This window comes from Taudactylus pleione, unplaced genomic scaffold (genome assembly GCF_031769625.1).
Source record: "Taudactylus pleione unplaced genomic scaffold, aTauple2 ptg000319l, whole genome shotgun sequence".
In the NCBI taxonomy this organism is placed as follows: domain Eukaryota; kingdom Metazoa; phylum Chordata; class Amphibia; order Anura; family Myobatrachidae; genus Taudactylus; species Taudactylus pleione.
The window spans coordinates 4,286,649-4,300,090 of NW_028284720.1; positions in this window are offsets into that span (position 1 = coordinate 4,286,649).

A 13,442-nucleotide genomic window follows, 5' to 3' on the forward strand; every position below is an offset into this window, starting at 1 on the left:
GAAATAGAATCATTAACAATTGACTAATAAAAATGCGATAAAAATCAAATGAGGTAGAGCATAAAGGACATGGAAAAAAAGGCTGGTGGAATTATTGGCTGCAATGGACGGCCAACAGGAAAGTCAGTCTGTTAAAGAGGAGAAATAATAAAAAAAGTGAGGGGGTAGATAGGTGAGCTGGAGAGGGAAAGACAAAAGGAGGAAGGGGACTGATAAGTGGGCAGATAGACATAATGGCAAACTGCAATGTACATAGGAAGGAGATAAAGGCCCGAGGGTTCTAAACACTAAACTAAACCAGGGAGAGACACATATTGGAGGTCGTACCAAGGCTGCCAGACTGCATGGAAATTGTCCACCACTGTTATTTTGGAGACTGGTGATATATTCAAACTTGGAACATACTATATCCGGCCTATTAATTCCTTGCGAGAGGGTGGAGAGGGCTGCTTCCAGGTCCTAGTGATGAAATATTTGGCTGGGAATAGCATTGAAATGCCATTGGTTCAAATCCCGACAGCGAATGGCCAAAAGGAGGTGACCCTGGCTGGGGTTGGTAAGTATCCTAACCCTCCTCTGTCCCCCCCTAACCCTAACTCTTCCTTAGTGGTGCCTAACCCTCCCCCCTTGGGGTGCCTAACCCTAATCTCCCTCCTCCCCCCCAAAACCTAATGCTAACCCCGCTACAGTCCCTAACCCTTGCCTCCCCGGCTAACGCTAAGGGTGCCCCGGACTTACCTTCGTTCGGGCTGGCATTCCGGCTTTGGAATTAACATAGACATCGGTATTTCAACACCGATGTTAAATCCCTTGCCGGGATACCACTGTTGGGATTGAGACCGGCGGCCATGCGGCCTCCGGTCTCATAACTACATCCCTTTGGCTGCAAAGAAATATAGAAAAATGAAGATTCCCTCCAGCACACTGCAGCAATATTAGCAAAAATACTTGAACCCTACATGATAATAGAAATTCAGAGGTATTGGTTGCATACATTTGCAAATATATGATTAAGCACCAGGCCAGCATCAAGGCTCCTCTATATCGGCGAAAAATGGAAGAAAGGTGATAGTGAAGTGTAAAGTATAGATGTGCCAAGATAATCAATAAGTGTTAATATAATAAGAGAGAATTAAAATTACATAAATAGTAGCACCCACTCTGGGTCATATATCATTAAGCTGATGTGAGCAACCACCATACTTTCTATTTGCAGTTCTGAGAGGCATGAAAGGAGCCAGCATTGGGAGGATGTGCTGGTCCTTATAGTGCCATTTGGAGGTTTTTGGGGTACCTCCTAGGTGAGTCAGCTCTCAGCTTATACATGTGCTGTTATCATGCAGTACACTAATTGTAATGATATGACCCAGAGTGGGTACTACTATTTTGTAGCAATATTCATTTTGGGGTGAGCGTTTGGGCATGAGGCCCCCGAAGTGGCTCTGGCTGGGCCTTTTTCAGGGCTTCACCACTTAATTCACATAGATATTTTTTCATCACCTTTCCATTTGTTTGTTTATTATTTATGCAATTTTAATTATCTCTTATTATATTAACACTTATTGATTATCTTGACACATCTATACTTTACACTTCACTATCACCTTTCTTCCATTTTTCATGTGATGCCCTGGGAGTGATCCTAGGCTGGGTTCTTTTGGGCTGCTCTGCACCTCGGATGTGAACCCCTTAATGCTAGGGACACCGGTATAGAGGAGCTTTGACACTGGCCCGGCGCTTAATCATATATTTGCAAATGTATGCAACTAATACCTCTGAATTTCTATTATCATGTAGGATTCAAGTATTTTTTCTGATATTGCTGCAGTGTGCTAGAGGGAATCTTCTTTTTTCTGTGGTTCAGTATAAACCCCGCCCTTTACAAGCACCTGTGCAATATCATTAAGCTGATATGAGCAACCACCATACTTTCTATCTGCAAAGAAATATGCAAGATCAGTTTGTTTGTAACTGGCAGACTGGGGCACACAGGAGTAGTGAGGTCGGAGAGAGGGAGGGGTGCACAGGCACAACTGAGGTAATGCATAATCTAACCGTAGCCCAAAAGGGCACTTTCTGTGGGCAGGCCCACCAGACATAGAAGAAGGTGCCTACCTGGCCACTTTAGCACAAATACATCCAAGAGACATTGGGGAACATCTGGGACCAGAAACCAGTGGGTTATATGAGTACCTTATATGAGTTCTCTTTCATGGAGCATTTTAATATATTATATCGAACTGCCTCCCAAGTATCCAAGGTCCTCCTCCCAAGATGTTTTGTGGGTGGCCAGGGGTGGGTGATCAAGGGTCAAGATGGAGTGGTACAATTGGGGGATTGTGCCTCTATCTAGGGGGTGATAAATGCATAGGCACTCCATAGGGGTGGGGACGCTGTGGGAAGGGAGGGAATAGAGAGATGAGTCAACAAAGCTCTATGTTTGAAGATATTGAAAAAAATAAGTGCGGGGTAAAAGATACCTCTCTTGGCTTTCCACAAGGGATTGTGGGGCTAATCCAGCTGAGATATGTCGAAAGCAGGTAATGCCAGTTGCAGTCAAGACAGAAGCCATTGTGAGAATTGCCCCAGGGGAAATATGGGATGGTGCCATAGAGGTGTTTAGGGGGAGGGGTAAGCACAAAGGTTGAACTTTGTAGTGAAGGAGTCCCAGACAGACAGGGTGAGAGCAACCAAGGGGACAAGTAGGTTCAAAGAGGATATATGTTTGCGAAGGAGCCAAGGTTGGTATGAAATAGATTCAACTCTGCATAATTCTCCTTCCAGGTCCACCCAGCGCTTTGTGACTTTGGGGTAATGCCAAGCCACCAGCTGGGTAAGACGAGCTGGCTGATAATATTTAGAGATGGACAGCAGGCTCAGGCCCCCATCGAGGGATTTCGTGAAAAGAGTTTCCCAGAGTATGCATGGCTTTCTAGAGTTCCACAAATTTGCCATAGGAAGCTTGTAGGGAAGCGAGCACCTGGGTGGGAACCGGGACAGGAAGAGTCTGGAAAAGGTATAGCAGTTTGGGACGGCATTCATCTTGATTACATTTATGCGACCTGTCCAGGAAATAAAATATTTGTGCCATCTAGAGATATCCTGCTCAATAGCTATTAAAAGGGGGGGAATTGGCTTTGTATAATTGTGCATAAGATTTGGTCAGGTGGACACCAAGATATTTCAAGGAGTCTTTCCGCCAGGTGAAATTTAAATTAAGTTGTGAGAGATCTGTAGTTGGCTTCGGGATATGCAGGGGAAGTGCTTTGGATTTGTCTCAGTTGACTTTGTAGCCAGATAGGTGCCCGTAGGTGGACAATTCCTGAAAAAGTTTTGGGAGTGAGATTGAGTGTTGGAAAGAGGGAGAAGTATGTTGTCGCGAAGAGGGACATTTTATAGTGAGACTCTCCAAATATGATGCCAGTAATGTCAAGGTTAGCCCGGATCTGGCAGGCAAGGGGCTCAAATATGAGTGGAGACAGTGGGCACCGTTGCCTAGTTCCGTTCAAGACTTTTAAAGAGTCAGAGAGGAGGCCAACCGCTATAACCGATGTAGAGGGGTTGTGGTAGAGTGTCTGTATGTCTTGCAGGAATTTATTCCTAAAGCAGAAATGATGAAGTATGTTAAGCATGAAAAGCCAGGAGACCCTATCATAGGCCTTTTCTGCATCCAGGAGCAGGAATGGGAGTTTAATGGCATTAACGAGATGGATTAAGTCCACCATTCATCTGGTATTATCTAGGACTTGACTGGAGGGCACAAAGCTCACCTGGTCTGGGTGGATAAGTGATGGAACAATGGGGTTCAGTCTGTTTGCCAGAATTTTAGCAAAGAGCTTAAGATCAGTGTTTAATATGGATATTGGGTGGTAGTTGAAGACCAGTTGGGGTCTTAACCTGGTTTTGGCAGGACAGTGATATTAGCCCTTGTGGTATCAGGATGGAAAAATTTGCCATCTAGGATTTGATTAAAGGTGGCCGAGAGGTGAGGGATAAGAGACGCCTGGAAGTTATTGTAGTAGGAAAAGGGAAAGCCACCAGGACCTGGCACTTTGGAGGGTTTCTGTGACTTGAGAGCATTGGAGACTTTTTTCTCAGTGATAGGGAGGAAGAGTGCTGTAGAGGTTAGTATGTAAATTCTAGGGCGGGCACAGGAAAACAAGTACTCTGACACAGAAGGGAGAGAATCGGACGGTTGGCAATCCCAGGAGGGTTGTGAAGTTGGTCTTAGTATTGCAGAAAAAGAGATTTAGATGGGTTGTAATGAAGGAAGCTTGTAGGGTCCTTAATAGCCAATATGTCCAAGGCAGCCTTGCAAGCCCTTAGGTGATTCGCTAGCATGGTGTCAACATTATTAATTTTTTCATAGAAATGCGGTTTCAACCAGCGTACAGACTTTTCAATCTTCTCAGACAAAATTGAGTTAAGGGCCTATTTAGAGGCCGTAAGCTGTCTTTAGACAATGTCAGTGGGGGTGCATTTATGGAGGGAGTCTAGTATGTGGACCTGATTCATAAGGGTCTGCAGGTGTTGTTTATGTTCTTTATTTCAGTATGATGCATATCGCATATATCCCCGAATAACTGATTTGTGGGCTTCCCACACTAAGGGGGAGCAGCCAGAGGCTGGGACATTTAATGCAAAATAGTCTTTCAAAATCTCATGTATCTTTGGGCCTGATTCAGACCCGCTTGCAAGCGCTGAGCGCTCGCAACCGGGTCGATGGTGGCCCACAGCGCATGCGCACGATGGAGCTGGCTCCGTCGTGCGCATGCACGGGACCCGGCCAGCGACGGGCAATCCAATAGCCGCTCCAAAAAAAAAAGCCCGGCCCAGATTCAGAGCGAGCACTCTGTCAGAGCGTGCGGCTCTGAATCAGGCCCTTTGTTTGAAGTTGGGGGATTTTCAATAGAGTCCCATTGAGGCACCTTGATGGTCGGGAAACTGGGGTGTCAAAGGAGGAAGAAATAATCAAGTGGTCCGACCAGGGATTGGGGAGAATAAGAGTGAGTGAGGTGCTAGGGGGCCACAAAAGAGCAGGTAGATTCTAGAATATGAGCTGTGAGGGGACGAGTAGAACGTATAGTCAACGAAATATGGGCTGAGAGCCCTCCAAGTGTGAGAGCAGCTTCTTTTATAGGTGTAGCAGGGGTGCTGAAAAGTGGGAAAGCACTGAGGCACGATTAGGAGGCAGTACGGACAATGGTTGGGTCCATGATACAATTAAAATCCCCCACTAAGAATAGATATCCCTCCCGCCACTTACAACGTATAGTAAAAAAAAAAAGCTCTGTTGACCAACATTGGGGGTGTAAGCTGTAGCGATGGTGACATCAAGGTGTCCCAGCCTGCCAGTGAGAATGATGTAATGGCCATCTGAGTCTGTGTATGCAGAGCAGTGGATAAAGGGCAGCCTATTATGTATCATGATGGCAACCCCATTGTGTTTAGTATTACTGGAACAGTACAACATTGTGGAAAAGTTCCTAGTCTGAGGGCCACAACCTGCATGTTGGACACAGCTAAGTTCAAACCTTGCAAAGGATTATTTAACAGTCAATTGTATTTTAAAGTACTACTAGTACTGGTTCCCTCCTGGGATGAAAATACACTCCAAGCAGCAGCAGCAGGCATAGCACTCAACGATTCTTCTGGTGAAAGACTGATGTGAATTAATTAAATATTTGTTGTAAATGCCTTCCCTCCTCCCCCATAAATTTGCTTTGGAATCAAAAAATGAAATTAAATTTATTACTAATCAAGTCTTCCTTGTGGGGGTCCAGGGTGAATACCGCCAGCATGTTAGACTTCGTGACACTCAGCCTGCAGATGTATAGGTCAGAATCTGGAGTAAAAACTTGCTGCTTGGGTAAGTGACTAGAGCGCTCCCCAGAGGAGTAGGGAGAGGACAGAGCTTGTCCGGTGTCCCGCTGCTTACACCTGCAGATAAGCCCAGCATCACTTGCAGGGCCGCATCTATGGACACCGTCAGGAGCTGGAGCACCTGGGTGACAGTCAGAGGCCGGGTACTGGAGCAATGGAGAGGTGAGTGCTGATGGCGCTGAGATCCATGGCACAGCCCCACAGTGGAAGTGAAACGAACCAGCTGGCCATGGTAAAACTTTACCCTGGGGCATCAATCAGAGGTGGAGACCGCAACCTGCAGAGTCACTTGAAGTGAACCCCAGCTCCATGGATGGACCACCTCAAAGGCCACCAGGGTCAGCAAGTGCCCAGTGGTAAAAGGAGGGCCCAGGGAGCCTATGGATGAATGTTGGTGCAGGCTAGCCAGGAGCTTCAGACACATGCGTCTACTCTGTTTGTGTGCTAGGCCACGCCCCCATGCAGTGGAGGTTTTACAGCTGCTTCCTGCTATTTGGAACACATGCTGGAATGCATGGTGGCCATTTTTGATCTGGACATGTGCAGTGAAGTGCAAAAAATGCAGATTAGCTGTGATGAACGGCAGCTAAATGTGGTTACATGTATTATTGAAAGGGGTTATGTACAGAGCCATGTATGCTTCTGGTGAAGGACCCTGAGAGCTACACATTGAGCAAAGGATCTGACCTGAGACTCTCCTCTGCTGACATCGGGTAACAGTTGGTTTCTGTGGGAGGAAGGCACAGGGAAATAACTAGGGTAGTGTGACCATTGCCATGGCACAGGGCACCGCAGGGCAGGGGGCGCTGTTTGGACCTGTCAGTTTTCCTGTTTATTATCATTCTCACTTATAGCTTCCTCTTCTTTTATCCCCAGCATCTCCTGGCCTCCCCTATCTCTTCCCCATGAGGCCATGGCCCTTTTTCAGGTGCACATCTTATGTGACATCTTATGTCCCTATTTAAAAATAGAGGGGGTGCCAATGCTCTGTCTGGCACAGGGCACCAACAAGTCTAGTTACAGCTCTGAGAAGGCACAGTGTCCGGGACCAAGGTTCTGACCTGGTCCAGTATCCTCTTCATTTTGGAACCATCAGATATTACCATTTTGTTCCAGTATTGCCATTTGGGAGAGTGTACATGCTTTTAACAATTTATGTTTGTAAGTGCAAAGAACTATTAAATGTTAGAGGGGCCTATTCATCAACACTAAAATAACGTTTTTAAGGACATTTTCCTTAAATAACATTATTTTAGTATTCATGAACACACTTAGCACAGGAGATGTCACTGATATCTCCTTGCTAAGTTCCCCTGCGTTAATTTCCACACTCCCCATACATTAGTACATTAGTACATTAGTATGAGGACATTAGTACATTAGTATGGGTACATTAGTACATTAGTATGGGTACATTAGTACATTAGTATGGGGATGTGGAAATTATGGTATTCATCAAATTCCGAAAATTATGCATTTTCGGAATTTGATGGAGTTACTATCCGCCACTGTGAGATGGCGAATAGCAGGACAGACTTACCTGCTTCCAGCTGTGCAGGTCCCCCCGGCGTCTTCCACCGGCGCTCTGGTGCGTCCTCTGGCTCCATCTACAATGCTGACATTGTGTTCTACCAGCAGAACACAATAAAGTTAAGAAAAAAAAAAATTTTTTTTCCAAACTGTACTGTGGTGTGCTGGGAGACCACATGACAGACCAGCAGGACGGAGCCGGAGGCTGCTGCGCGGGCAGGTAAGTGCGGGACAGGGGGAGGTGAGCGGAGGGGGGCTTGGGGGGGCGCACACAAACATACCGCAGCTGTAGGCAGTGCTGCGCATGCACTGGGTTTACAATTGTAACAGCGCATGCGCAGCACGGATTCCAGCTGCGGTAAGTTAGAGCAGGCAGGGAAAACTATCTATTTCCCGAAAAGCTGTCATCGCAAAAATGACAGCTTTTCAGAATAGATAGTTATAGGGAGGAGGAATGATGGATTCCTCCGGTTATTAAGTAGAACTCCATGCCAGTTCTAATCCTAATTACCTCCCTTGATATTTTAGGTATGATGAATAGGCCCCTCAATTTTTTAAAGGATCTCTGCACTACTCTGTTTGTTTTGTGTGTGCTCCCAACCTGCAATGTTACAGGGAAATAACTAGGGTGCTCGCACTGAGTGCTCGCAACTGGGTCGATGGTGGCCGAGAGCACATGCGAACAACGGAGCCGGCTCCGTCGTGCGCATGCGCGAGACCTGGATAGCGATGGGCAATCCGTCGCTCTGGGTCTCGTACCAAAGGGGGCGTGCTGTCGATGTTGAGTGACAGCACGCCCTCTTTGGTGAGCGGGCTGGGGGAGTGGCTGCCCAAATGAAGGCGTTCACATGTGAACGCCGCCATTTGGGGGCGGCCCCACTGACATCACGAGTGATGTCAGTGGGAGAGATTTCAGCTCTGTTAGAGCCGAAATCTCTCTGGGGCTTGTGGCAACGAGACCCTACCACAAGGGTCTCGTCGCAAGCCCGATGGTCGCGATGGTCTTGACCATCGCGACCATCTTCCTGGCCGCTCGCTATAGCTGTGGGTGGCCACTCACAGCTATGCGAGCAGCCAGAAGGCCGTTCTTAAAAATTAAAAACACTGGCCCTGATTCAGAGCGAGCGCTCTGTCAAAGCGTCCGGCTCTGAATCAGGGCCTGTATACCACATTTCCAAGTTCATTGGAATAGAATTATCCATATAAATCTGCCTTCTAAATGCATTGATTGTTGCTGGACACCATTAGACTGCTTCAGGGTGATTTATTTCATTTAAGTTTGTCTTTCACATAAACTGTGGCACTTGGGGCCAAATGTAATAGGGTGTCAGTTTTAGTAACAGTACAAACTCGCACCTTCTCACATTTTTTAAAAGTGCGAGTTTGTGCTGTGACTCGCAAATTCAATAGCCTGCAAACTTTTCAGCTCAAGGCTACTGCATTTACGAGTTTAGGTGAATTTTTCCCTATGTAAACTGACACCTTTTAATGCGACTAGCATTAAAAGGTGCGAGTTATACAGAAGCCATCACAGATCAGTGATATCCGTGATGGCTTATGTGTATGTTTAAAAAAAAATGAGGTGCACCCCCTCCCCAAAAGCATTATAAAACTTGTCCTGGTTCTAAAAATACAGGGGCCAAAATGCATAGGGGGCTCCTGTATATTAAGAACCAGCACAGGGCTTTGTTGAGCTGGTTCTGGAAAATCAGGTAACAAAATGAGTAGGGGTCCCCTGAAAATTCCAAAACCAGCACCGAACTCTTTCTAGCGGGGGGATAATGCCACAGCCAGGGAAAACCTTTCACCGGGCCCCCCAGCCGTAGCATTACCCCTGACCTAGAGTCAGCCCAGGCCGGGGATCCCTGGAGAGTTGGGGGCCCACTTCAATAAAGAGGTCCCCCTCTCCAGGGCACCCCAGGCCTAGACTGATAGCCCAGGGCTATCCCCGGCACCCTAGGGTGGTGGGTGCCGGGTTGATAGTGTTAGTGTTTTGTGTAAATTAAAGGGTTAAATATTGTTTTTAGTTGTAGAACCACACGTACCAGCAAATCTCCCCTGCATGCTGATATTTGGAGAACCACAAATACCAGCATGCGGGGCATTACGGGCCCATTGGCACTTGTAGTTCCACAACTAAAGAAATCCATAAAAAAGCAAACACCGTGAAAGTATAATTTTAAAAAAACATACTGCACACTCACACTCACACATACTCACCTAGTACCCAAAGTAATCCATAGAGGTACCTGAAATTCCCTGTAGGCATCCAAAGGGTTGACAAAAAAAAACGGGAAAAAGAATGTACCAAGTCGGACTGAGCAAAGGTATATGTGTGTACACATACCTTTGCTCCGCGTAAATGACCGGGGCACATGTGTGCTCCGTCATTGAAGGGGGCCACCAGCCAATCGGCGGACATCTCCGTCGGAGCAGCTCGCTGACTGGCTGAATACGGTCAGCCTGTGTTCCCCATAGCCTGACCGCATTCAGCCAATATAAAATAAAAAGGCACCGAAACGTTGATTTATATGCTGACTTAGTGCTGATCATCTTGTGAACCAGGAGTGCTCCATCCATTGGTGAAGTGTGTGTGTGTGAGTATATATATATATATATATATATATTGTAACACGACCGGATTAGGGTTCCCTCTCCTGGGGTAGATGGACCCCCTCTTCACACACACAGCAGTCAGAAAAATAGTACACCAGTCTGGGGTCTCATACTAGCTGGTCGATACCAGTCTTCATTGTGCAACGTAAAAGGAAAACAAAGCATAAAAGTAAATGCTAGCCCGTCTGGGGGCTAACTAGACAAGAGGTTCCCTCTCTAAAGAAATAGTGGGGCCTACTGCCTCCACCATCAACACAAGCGTATGCACAAGACTTACAGGTAGTTTTCACCAAGTGTCTCTGAGCCAGCCAGTCTGTTAGCTCTCCCAGGTATGAGAAACTAGCTTACAATCACACACAGCCTATATCAGCCAGTTCCAGGTGCAGACCCTAATGAGCCTGCTAACAGGCTAAAAAGGCCAAAACCTGGAGTGGTCTGTGGATGGAGCCCTCCCTCACCTCACATCCACACCCCCAAGACCCAAACCAGCTTTTCAAAAAGCTGACACTCAAATCTGCTTCACTGACTTTTCTCCTGGGGTTTTTTAGAACACATAGGTCAAAAGCCTAGGACACTGACCACTTTACCAGTGTTCCTATCACATATCTCCCCCTTTGTTTCGACCTCTGGGGCAGAACAACTGAAGCCCCCAATCAATGAACGTGTGACAACGCATCTGCATTGGCCAGCTGGCTTCATGGCCTGTGTTCTACCGAAAATTTAAAGGTTTGTAGCACCAAGAACCATCTCGTTATTCTTGGGTTACTGTCCTTGTTTTCTGACATCCATTTCAGAGGGGCATGGTCAGTAATCAGTTTGAAATTTCTTCCCACCAAATAGTACCTGAGAGTTTCTAATGCCCATTTTATGGCCAAAGCTTCCTTTTCCACTGCGGCATAGTTTCTCTCATGTATATTCAATTTCCTGCTTAGGTAAAAAATACGGTGTTCCTCACTCTCTTTGCTTTGGGACAGGACCGCTCTGATGCCTACACGGATGCATCGGTTTTTACCACAAATTCTTTGTCAAAATCAGGGGTCACCAGAACAGATCGGATACATAAAGCTATTTTTAATTCTTGGAAAGCTTTCTCCGCTTCAGGACCACATTCCACCATGATTTTTTGTTTGCCCTTGGTAAGGTCAGTAAGTGGGACCGCAATGGTGGCAAAACTGGGTATGAACCTCCTATAGTATCCATGGATCCCTAAGAAGGCTCTCATCTGCTTCTTATTGAGGGGTCGTGGCCAGTTCTGTATTGCCTCATTCTTATTGAGCTGTGGTTTTATCACTTCGGGTACCACGGGACATGGGTTTACTGGAGGGGCTTGGACGGCTGACAGTGCTGCTCTGTCCTTCCAGGATTTTATCAGGTTCACATGATGGCTCTGTTCTGGTTTTCTTTTCCCCGGCTGGTAAACTTTATAGTTGACCTGTCCCACTTTTTCTAAGATCTCAAAGGGCCCTTGCCACTTAGCCAACAGTTTACTTTCTACCGTGGGAACCAACACCAACACTCTGTCCCCAGGAGCAAAGTTTCTTAACCGTGCATTGCGGTTATATACCCACTGCTGTGCTAGTTGGGCTGTTCCAAGTGCTCCTTAACTATCGGCACTACAGCCGCAATTCTCTCTTGCATATGGGAAACATGTTCAATCACTGTTTTATAAGGACTGGACTGCCCTTCCCATGTCTCCTTGGCAACGTCTAGTAACCCTCTTGGAGATCTCCTATATAGCAAGTCGAGAGGTGAAAACCTGGTGGAGGATTGGGGAACCTCTCTTATGGCCAACAGCAGATAAGGCAACAAATAATCCAAATCTTTACCATCTTTGTCGACTACTTTCCTTAACATATGTTTTAAGGTCTCGTTAAACCTCTCGACCAAACCATCGGTTTGGGGGTGATAAACCGAGGTCCTTAACTGGTTAATCTTAAACAGGAGGCACAACTCCTTCATAACTTTTGACATGAACGGAGTACCCTGATCAGTTACGATCTCCTTAGGTATTCCCAACCTGCTAAAAACATGGACCAGCTCTCTAGCAATGGACTTGGTTGACGTATTGCGTAGTGGTATCGCTTCCGGGTATCTGGTAGCGTAGTCCAGAATTATCAGAATATATTGATGTCCCCGGGCAGACTTCAACAAGGGTCCCACCAAGTCCATAGCTATTCTTTCAAATGGTACCTATATAATTGGTAGTGGGACTAGAGGACTTTTGAAGTGTGATCTGGGAGCATGATACTGGCATTCAGGGCAGGAGGCGCAAAAGTCAGATACATCTTTATGGACACCGGGCCAAAAAACCTCTGCACGATTTGCTCAGTGGTTTTCTCTACCCCTAGGTGGCCTGCCGTTATATGACCATGGGCCAGATCTAACACCGTTCTCCTGTAAGCTTTGTGGACTATTAATTGTTCCACAATCTCCTCTCCTTTCTTAGTCATCTGATACAACATATCCTAACATATTACCATGTGAGGATACATCAAGGGACTATCGGGATCTATGGGTTTACCATTAACCACCTTGACATTCTCCCTGGTTTTCACCAGAGTAGGGTATTTAACTGCTCTATGGCAAAGACCTCTCTTCTGACCTCTAAATCCGGCAGATGATCAACGGGCTCTACAAAACTTGGCGAGCCACCATCACGCTCCGCATTCTCTAATTCTCCAATCATGCTAGAAAATGATCACCCTGCATCATACGAGGCACGGTGATTTACCACTGTGCAAAACCGGCTTTGCCACAACTTCCAGAAGTGAGCAAAGTCTCTTCCCAATATCATATCATACATTAAGTCCAGTGCCAAACCCATAGAGACTACCGCGGAATCACATGGCGTCTCGATGTTCACTTCGGCAGTAATATAATACAGAGTATCCTCATGTATGCATGTCACACCAACAGTTTTTCCCTTATGCTTCAAAGGGTTCACCAGCTCAGTTCTCAAAAGTGTAACCAGGCTACCAGAGTCTAACAGAGCCTCTACTCGGTTGCCTTCCACAGTGAGTACACACATGTGTTTATCTGTCTCAGCCTGCCTGTCAGCAGTACAGGCTGGCTGTGAAAAGAAAGACCCCCTGCAGTTGACAGAAGCAGTATCACATTGCATGGGCTCAGAGGTAAGTGAACAATTAGCTGCTATATGGCCGAAGCCACCACATCGGAAACTTTGTCACATTAATGTCTAGTCTTTTGTGGGGTAGGAACCTTCCTGGCCTGGCGGGCCTGTCTTCAGGTTCCCCACCCCCAGTCTTAGGCACATTCCACCACCCAGCACCCTTCTCCCCAGGAACAGTCTTACCATTGTTGATGGGAGTTCACCGGTGCACCATCGGGGCTCGGTGGGGCAGACACATCAGCTCCTCAGCCACCACGTACCTCTCCACCAGTTTGACTAACTG